Genomic DNA, 9,890 nt, shown 5'->3' on the forward strand with positions numbered 1-9,890 from the left:
GAGAAATGTCTATTCAGATTCTTTGCCTTTAGAAAAGCTGGGTTGTCTTTCCATTATAAAGTTTCTTTCAGATAGTGGTAAATAATGTTGCTTAAGTTTCTGATAATTTTGGGGCTAATGGCTGTGAAAATTTCAGACGTAGGCAAAAAAAAACAAAACAAACTTCTCATCTTATGGCAAGTAGAGTACAATTGCTTATATGCTAAAGTGCTTACAATTTTTAAAGGAGTTTCTTTTGTGTCTCGATGTATTATTAAGAGTATATCTACAATTCTTTCCTCTGCCTTTAATGTTCTAATCATTTCTAAATCCCTAAGATTAATTTATAAGTAAAAATATTGGATGTGCCCTGCAAATGTAGGTGTTAATGTCCACTCCCAAATTAGTAGAATGCCTAAGTCAATTCACATTTTTTTTTTTTTTTTTTGAGAGAGAGACCCAGCAGGGGAGGGGCAGAGAGAGAAGAAGAGAAAGAATCTTAGGCAGGTTCCACGGTTAGCATGGAGCACAACACGGGGATCGATTTCACAACGCTGAGATCATGGCCTGAGTCAAAATCAAGAGTTAAGGTTCACTTGGGGCGCCTGGGTGGCGCAGTCGGTTAAGCGTCCAACTTCAGCCAGGTCACGATCTCGCGGTCCGTGAGTTTGAGCCCCGCGTCAGGCTCTGGGCTGATGGCTCAGAGCCTGGAGCCTGTTTCCGATTCTGTGTCTCCCTCTCTCTCTGCCCCTCCCCTGTTCATGCTCTGTCTCTCTCTGTCCCAAAAATAAATAAACGTTGAAAAAAAAATTTTTTTTAAAAAGAGTTAAGGTTCACTTAACTGACTGAACCACCCAGGCACTGCTCACATCTATTTTTAAAATTTAATATTAAGTTAGTAGAGGTATGCTTTTCCTATTCTGTCTTACAGGAGCTGAAGTTGGACTTGAAGATAAGGCAGAGTGGGAAACTGGCCTTGGAAAACCAATCAGCCAACCAAATGAAAATGACATAAACGTATACAAATTATGTACCTAAACAATGTAAAGAAATGTAGAAAATGCCCTCTTTATCCCCAATCCATCATTCTTTAGAAGGAAAAGACAAAACCAAAAAAGTTTGCGAATATAAAATCCCAACATGTAAAACAATGACATATAGAAAGTGCTCAGTAAATATTTGCCCAATGTTGAATGAATGAATGAACATTCACAGTGCATATCTTTCTAGAAGCTTCAGGGGGCAAACAACCCCACGCAGAAATAAGGAAAGAGCAAGTTTTCAAAGCAGGTCAGTTTAAGTGTCAGTTTGGGAGTTACAGGTGATAAACAGTAGGCTAACGTACCAGGAATTCTAGTAGCAATAACACTTGGTTGGTTAAGTAGGTTTTATAAACGATAAACTATGACTTTCACAGAAGTGTATAGTTCAGGGGTGCCTGGGTGGCTCAATTGGTTAAGCGTCTGACTTTGGCTCAGGTCATGATCTTATGGGTCGTGAGTTCGAGTCCTATATTGGTGTCATGGCTGTGCGCCCACTTTGCGTCCTCTGTCCACCCCCATCTCTGCCCTTCCCCTGCTTGGTCGTTCCCTCTCTCTCTCTCCCTCTCTCAAAATAAATAAACTTAAAAAAAGAGAAGTGTGCAAAAAAGAGAATAGTACACTTTTTGACTATCAGGGCCCTGGGTGTTGGAATATACAGTAGCTACTTTAGAATAGATCCAGAAAGAGGATCAAGGGATGGAATGGACACGAATGACAGAAAAGGAGAGAAAACTCCTTATTTAGAATAAGTATGATAACAAATGGAGAAGAAAATGGAATAGAAGTATTAAATTTCCAGGTCACTTTGCATCCTAGCAGTTACTGAAATGTGATGGTCAAATGCTAATTAAAAAATATACATTATCTAGGGTGCCTGGGTGGCTCAGTCGGTTAAGCATCTGACTTCGGCTCAGGTCACGATCTCGCGGTTCGTGGGTTCGAGCCCCATGTCCGGCTCTGCACTGACAGCCTGCAGCCTGCTTCAGATTCTGTGTCTCACTCTCTCTGTCCCTCCCCTGATCACACTCCATCTCTCTGTCTCTCAAAAATGAATAAACATTAAAATACACACACACACACACATCATCATCAAGCAGGAATGCTGAGGGGGTGAATTATCACAAAATTCAAATGATTTTTAGTATTCATTTACACTTTACACATTATTTCAAGAACAAAAATTTAAAGCCAATGCAAGTAGGTAAATGAGGGCATTGTGAGCTCCCGGGGGAATACTCTATACAAATACATTAGAGGATAATTAGTATTATTGTGTTTTTGAATTGCTTCCAGGAAACTATCAATTAACTGTTGCCACTGAACTCTTAATGAGTGAATCACTTTGGGGCTTGTTAAAAGTGCAACAGTTGATTGCGTAGTTTCATCTTATTAATATATTGTTCTGTTAATTACTACAGGCATCTAGCGTCCCTCCTGGACCACCCTCATGATGATGCATTTGGATTGCCTGTTGTTCTCATAATTGGACACCACAGAGAGGAACCCAAGAGGATCCTCTTACATAGCCATCTTGAAAAGTTGTTGGTCAAGTTCTGCCCTCAGAGAGAGTGAAAAGCAGCTCCCACGTTCTCAGTTAAACTTCCCTCCGGTGGGAGAGAGGGTCTCTGTCATGTGGGAATTTTTTCTCAAAGATGGTTCAGAACAGAGATTGTCAAGAACTGCTCATGTCTTATAAACTAAACTCTTTACGGGTGAAATGTTGTAACGTCTGAGATTTCCTTTAAAATACTCCCAAGGGGCACCTGGCTGGCTCAGTCAGTAGAGCATATGACTCTTGACCTCAGGGTCATCAGTTTGAGCCCCACACTAGGCACAGAGATTACTTTAAAAAATAATTTAAAAAATTAAAAAATAATAATTGAAAAATAAAATACTCCCAAACAAACAACCCCAACAAAACAAACAAGATAAAAACAAAAAACTGGAAAGGATAAGTGAAACAGGATAGGTAAAGTGTTAAAGCCTACACAAGACTTCACCATATTACTCTACTTTTATGTACGTTTAATGATTTCCATAATGGAAACTTTCAATAGGTGTATGTTAAAGGACGCTTCATCTCCTACATCTATATATTACCTGTTTCTCTATGTATTAGGATTCTTTCAGTTATAATGAACAGAAACTCCAGCTTACACTGGCTTAAACATAAAAGGAAACATATAGATTCAGGTAGCTAAAAAGTAAAGGGCAGTTCTAGGTATCAGGTGATGCTTGATCCTACAGCTCAATGTGTCACCAGGACTGAATATTTATCACTCTGCTCTGCCTTCTATGGTGGTTGGTTTCATTCTAAGGTTCATATCTCTCCTAGTTTCAAGAAGACTGTCAACAACCAGTGGGTAACATGTATCATCCAATAAAAGCTGGATTTGTTCTACCATTTCAAACAGAGGTCCCCATGGGACCAACTTAAGGTCATATACCTAACACTGAGCCATCTTCCAATCACAGAGGTAGAATCCTCCTTTACTAACTTAGGTGAGGTCACATTCTTCATTTCTAGGAATGAGGGTAAAGAACTTCACAGACCTCCGAATGGAATCAGTGTTGTTGGGAAAGAGGAAAGGGAAAATGGGTGCTAAGAGACAGTCAACAAATCTCTGCTAAACTCTCCACAGGTAAAGCTTCCAATACAAAAGAACAGAGGGCAATGAAAGATATCTTCTAACACAGAATTACAGGTATAAAGCTATGGTCAGATATCAGGGACCTGGATAGGCTGTAGAGATGAAAGATGACCTTAATGAAAGGACAAACAGTATCTGAGGTGGATGGGAATACTGGTGAGGCGTTCTAGGAGGTAAGCATTACCATAATACCAGAAACTAGGGAAAAAAAAACCTGCAAGAAAAAAATACCTACAGGTCAGCATCCCTCAATAATATGGATTCAAAAATACTCAACAAAATATTACCAAATCAAAACAATGTATAACAAGAATTATACAGTGGGACTTATTCCAGGTATGCAAGGCTGGCTCAATATTCAAAAATATATTAATGCCATTCCTCACATCAACAGGCTAAAGAATAAAAATCGTATGATCATATCAGTAGATGTAGAAAAAGCATTTGACAAAATCCAGTACCCATACATGATAAAAACTCAGCAAACTAGGAACAGAGGGGAATTTCCTCAATCTGATTTTAAAAACTGCCGAAACACCCTACAGCTAATATTATACTTACTTGTGAGAATCGAGGAGCTTTCCCATTAAGATCAGGAACAAGGTAAGAATTTCCCTTGCACCACTCCTCTTCAACATCATACTGGAAGCCCTATATAATTTAATAACGATAAGAAAATAAGAGATATACAGATTGAAAAAGAAGAAATAAAATGTTCTTTGTTTACAGAGGACAAGATCGTCAACAACAACAACAAAACTCCTGGAACTTATAAAGCACTTGTAGAAAAGTTGAAGGTTATTAGATTAATACATAAAATTTAACCACTTTCCTATACACCAACAAGGAACAAGTGGAATTTGAAATTAAAAACAAAATACCATTTACATTAGTAAAATAATAAGATGGATGAACATCTAAATACCAAAAACATGTACAAGGTATACATGAATAAAACTACAAGATGAAAATAAATGGAGAGACATTCCATATTCATGGATAGGAAGAATCGATAATGGGATGTTACACAAATTAGGTGAAGAACTGTTAAAATTCAAAGATAAGAAAATGAACAACCTAATTAAAATAATGGGCCAAATATCTGAACAGACACCTCACCAGACAAGGTACACAGATACAAAGATGTTCCACATTACAAGTCATTAGGGAATTGCAAATGAAAACAAAAACACTGGGGTGCCTGTGTGACTCAGTTGTTAAGAGTCTCACTTAGGCTCAGGTCATGATATCACAGTTCGTGAGTTCGAGCCCTGCATCAGGATTTCCACTGACAGTGCAGAGCCTGCTTAGGATTCTCTACCCCACCCCAACTCTCTCTCTCCCTCTCCTCCTATCCAACTTGAGCACTATCTCTCTCAAAAATAAATAAACTTTATTAAAAAATAAAAAAATAACACCATGCAACCATCAAAATGGTGAAAACCCCAAAACACTGAACACAACTGTCGGCAAAGATGTGGAGGAACAGGAAGTCTCATTCATTGCTTATGGGAATGCAAAATGGCAGAGCTTTACTGTTACTCTCCTGAAAATCTCAGACCCATTTGAGCCTGAGAATGGTTAGAAGAGAGGTTGTTTTCAGGTACTAGACTGTTTACAGGAACAAGAATGATTTTGGAGGGCACAGCATCCTGTTTAACTCTACAGAAAAAAACTGGGTTTCTTTCTGAAAACAAGACACCATCCCTAAGAAGGGATTTCTGGCCCTTGGGGAGATAGGCGAGATAGCAACATTTAGTCAAGAAAATAGCACTTCCTGAGATGTAACTGCCCCACTCTCTCTCTTCCTTCTAAGATGGTGAGGCTGACGTGAGTGGTCAAGATGGTGTTGGAATGGAGCACCAGCAGAATATCTCAGAGAGCTGAAGGGGAAGAATGCATAAGAAGTACTTAGTCAGGAGCCCTGACTCATAAATTCTGTTCCCTAACTGCATGGACAAGAATTTGATTTCTTCCTGGACATCTCATATTCAAAGGACCTTGTCATATCTGAACTAGGAACCAGAAATCTTCCATTGTCTTCATGCATCTTCTCCAACATATCTTAAGACAATCACTTTCTGCCATTTGCTTTATATATCTGCTCTCAAATGGGACCAATGATCACTGTTCTTCACCCCTCCTGGCAAGTAGGGTAGATGAGATCCTGTAAGATGAGCTTTGAAGTTGAAAGATGTTATACAAGGTTGGCCCTTCACTATAGCCTGGTATCACTGTCCTCTGTAAACCTGAAGTGCCCTTCTCTGATCCCGTTTGTAAAGCACTCTTCGCCATGGCAGATGTTGGAAGCTATTGAGATTGTTCTTGGTAAAACGTTTGGATCCTTCAGTAACTATGGAAGATGCCAATCACAACTGCTCATTTGACCCTGAAGAAGTGAATTTTTCTGCCAGGCCCATGCAAAGGAATATTCTCTAAGTCATCTTCTTAAAGGAGAATGCACAGGTCCTAGTTCTACTGCCTGCAGTAGGTAGCCATGGGATCTGAAGCTTCAGCTTCCAAGATTGTGTAATAATGATGCCTATCGCACTAACCAAGAAGCCACGTGGAATGGAGGAAAATGATATTAAATTGTTGAGTCAAGTGTTGCGGGAACTAGTTCTGTCCTATTACACCAGTTATCCTCCCAGGTTCCTATAATGGTGAAAGGATTAACTAGATCTGTGTTCCCCAAACTGGTGTTCCACCAAACAATCTTGGGAGTTGTTAGGTGGGACTTCCATACACAACAGCATCACCACAAGGGCCTCCAACTCAAATGAGGCTGGTATTCACTGCATGCTTAGGCTCCTTTCCTTTGACCTACCCTCCGCCCCCCCCACCGCCTCCCGGCTTAGTTTCACACTACACTTAAGTGTAAGTGCTCGAAGTCTTCCTATAACAAAACATTCACTTTATTCTAACCCACTGTCCCTAAATTTACTTGGATGAATAATACTTTTTGTCATGGAACATCTCTGCACATCTCAAAGTGTTCTCTGAGTACAAGTTTGAGGTTCACTGATGGAGCTAGATTTGTAAGGGCCTTTCCAGATCCTTCAGTATGCATCGTCCATGGCAGGAACAGCTCGAGGGCTTGCAAGACTGCCAGGTCTGTGTGAGCATTCGGGCCCTTGTTACCAGCAAGGCAAGTGGTGGAGAGCAGACATTGCAGGGGTTGGACCAGGAGGGGAGGCAACCTGAGTGGAGGTGATTTTCCTGCAGTGTACATGGAATATGGTCTGCCTATTCCAGGGTGAAGATCCCTGAGCTTTGGGTTTGGGCATTCACGAGGATAAAATGATAACGTTGGATATTCGTAGGTCCCCAACATATAAGTCTCTGTGTGATCCTTCAGAGCACTTCATGCTTTCTTCCACCTCTTCTGGTCATTTGCAAGACCAGGACTCATGGCCATCATACATCAATGCAGCACTCGATACCTCAAGAAGAAAGATTACTGAGCCAGTGGATGCCCTGAGTAACCAAAGCTAATGGGCAGGTGGACATGGAAGTTTCTCCTCTTTGGTATACTTTCATTCTTGTGTTTGTTACATATGAGATTGTGTTAGTCTTATGCTTGAACTTAAGATTCAAGGTTGCCAAAGACAGACACAGCCCCTACCCTCCCCAAGCTTATATTTTTATGGGAGAAGACAGAAAAAAAACAAGTAAACAAACCAAATAACTCTCAGTGGTGATACATGCTATGATGGAAATAAACAGTGTTCAGAGTGGTAAGAGTAGATAGGACTGGTACATGAGTAAAAGGAACAGTGAGCCTTGTGTGAGTGTGGATTTGAAAATGTGGGAGTTTGGAGAGATCATAAAAGAGAATATTGTAGAAGTGCCTCTTTTAAAAAATGTTTAATGTATTTATTTTGAGAGAGGGAGAGAAAACAAGGGACGATGGGGAGAGAGAGGGAGAGTGAGAATCCCAAGCAGGCTCTATGCCTTCAGCGCAGAGGCTGGCGTGGGGCTCAGTCCCACGAACCATGATATTGAGACCTGAGCCGAGATCAAGAGCCTGATGCTTAACTGACTGAGCCACCCCCTGTAGAAGTTCCTCTTAAGTGAAAAAATAAGTTTGGAAATACAAAATTCATCCTCTCTTTTAAGGATAAATAGCTATCATGAGGGCTAACACTCCCTCACCATAAAGGATGAAAGAAATGTTTTAAACAAACCTTTATCCTAACTCTTCTCTGTAAATTATTGCTCCTTAAGCTACTAATATTTTTTTAATTTAACTTTTCTCAAGTGAAACATATTTTACTTGTACCTTTATGAAATATTAGGGATCCTTCACATTTTGTTTTTCTTCAAATGCTTTGACACTGTTCCGTTGTTCATACACATCATGGACAAATGCTTAGTGTGACAATTATGATGTTGGAAATCCATCCTTTGCTTAAAAAGTTCAACCTTAAGCTTTCTTACTAAGTTTTCCCTTAAAGGTGCAGGGTATCCAAATACTTTAAAGCTTAATATATTGTGTTAATGCCAAGATCAGTGCAACTCCACAGTCATCATCCTACCGTGGGAGAAGGGAGAAGCGATTCTGACATTTCTAAACCTGAAACTCGGAGCTGCTCAACCCCCGTCAGGAGACACAGATGGAGGGCTGCTTTAAAGCAAAGTGCGGGTGTTCTCACATGCACTGAGTCACACAGGAGAGCCTCACACATGCTGGACTGCAGAAAGCTCTTCTGCAACAACAGCCCGATTATCACTGCCCACGGGGCGGGGGGGATTCATACACAGAGGAATTCCTGCACAGAAGGGACACCGGCAGATGCTTCAACAGCACTCCAGCCTTGCTCCCTACTGAACCACACAAGAAATGATAAAGGTGACAAGCGTGAGAGAGATTTAGTGACGACAATATGCTTTTGTCCAAATAGGTTTTGGAAACAACCCTAGAAACACCAAGTGTGAACACAAAGTTCAACCTTTCCTACTTGAGGACACTCCAGAGACTCCATTCAGGTGAGAACCCACAGAAACAATGGGAGCCCTTCAGCAAATAATCCACTCTACACACCGGAGGGGAGAGCCCAGAGAGAAAAGCACTAGGCAGTCTTGACCCATGACACGAGTGCAACTGGCCAGGAAATGCAGAAGGTGGTCAGTGAACACTGGTCTGTGCAGTGACTCGATGATTGGAAAGGCTTCTGTGGAATTCAAACCACCCGTGTTATGTCAACTGTCCAGGGCAATCTGATCGAAAGGGCTGCCTAGCATTCTTGCTCTCATATTCTCCAGGGGAATGAAACACTCTTCTCATGGCTCCTTTAAAAGCTGATCAACCCTAGCACCTTGGTTCAATTCCAAGCTCTCCTCTTGTCCTTCCCCTCCAGCGAAGACAGCGGAGGTTCTCAAGACCACCTTGAGGTTCCAGATGGAGTCTCCTAAATGGAGGGGAAAACTCTGGGTCTGCCACGGACCCCACACTGTGGCCACTTAGACCAGTGCAGAGGAATGAGGATTTCAGGGTTACACTGGTCAATGATCCAGTTCTCAGAACCAAGCAAGGAACCATTATAAAGCTGTGACCTGAACCAATTGAAACACAGCAACTTCTGGACTGTCCTAAAATCATTTGGTTATATTTCTGAGAGCTATAATACTAACATTTGAGGCTAAATCTAAGGTTGTGTGTTCCACTTCATCTTGAACCCAACCTAAATTTTGATTTTCTATTGCATTTTTGGTTATCAATGCTCAACCCTGTGAAGAAGCAATAGAAATTCCTTCTCCCAACGTCCACACGTCCACCCCACGTTATAAGCATAAGTACTTGTGGAACACTGTACTACTTACTGGTAATTGGCTAAGCAGACATTCCCGACAGAGGCTTCTCAATTGAAATGTCCTGCTTCTGCTTTCCTGCACAACCTTCCTTCCAACTATCACCTTAGTCCAAGAGGGCAGCACCTTCCTCTGTACACCAATCAGGGCAAATTTGCTTCTGCCCTAGATCGCGTGTTTTTTTGAGACAAAACTTACATACGATATGTGAGGGATAGTTACCAAACAATTCCTTAAAGCCTACTGCACTCACATGAGGAATGAAAGGCAACCCACCCCCTCTCTGTAGCCCATCGATCAATAGAAACGTATCTTATGCACATAAACACTGAAGCACAGGGGAACAGAGAGCAAGGATAGGGGAATGAAGCCAGAGAGGCAGGGAGAGATGGTTGCATTGTCCACT

At 41.2% G+C, this 9,890-nt stretch overlaps 1 protein-coding gene across 2 annotated transcripts in view; it reads right to left on the bottom strand.

The window, feature by feature from the left end:
* The window catches only part of LOC101095943 (olfactory receptor 2C1), a 41,900-nt gene that overhangs the window by 26,111 nt on the left and 5,899 nt on the right, over positions 1-9,890 (bottom strand). The window contains exon 2 of one of the 2 annotated variants that reach the window (XM_003998993.6): positions 4,235-4,324. The gene's annotated coding sequence lies outside the window, so the exon portion shown is untranslated. Of the gene's footprint in view, positions 1-215; positions 270-4,234; positions 4,325-9,890 lie in introns of those variants that run through there. The other variant, XM_045047589.1, reaches the window with a different exon arrangement.

This window comes from Felis catus, chromosome E3, assembly GCF_018350175.1.
Source record: "Felis catus isolate Fca126 chromosome E3, F.catus_Fca126_mat1.0, whole genome shotgun sequence".
Taxonomy (NCBI): Eukaryota; Metazoa; Chordata; class Mammalia; order Carnivora; family Felidae; genus Felis; species Felis catus.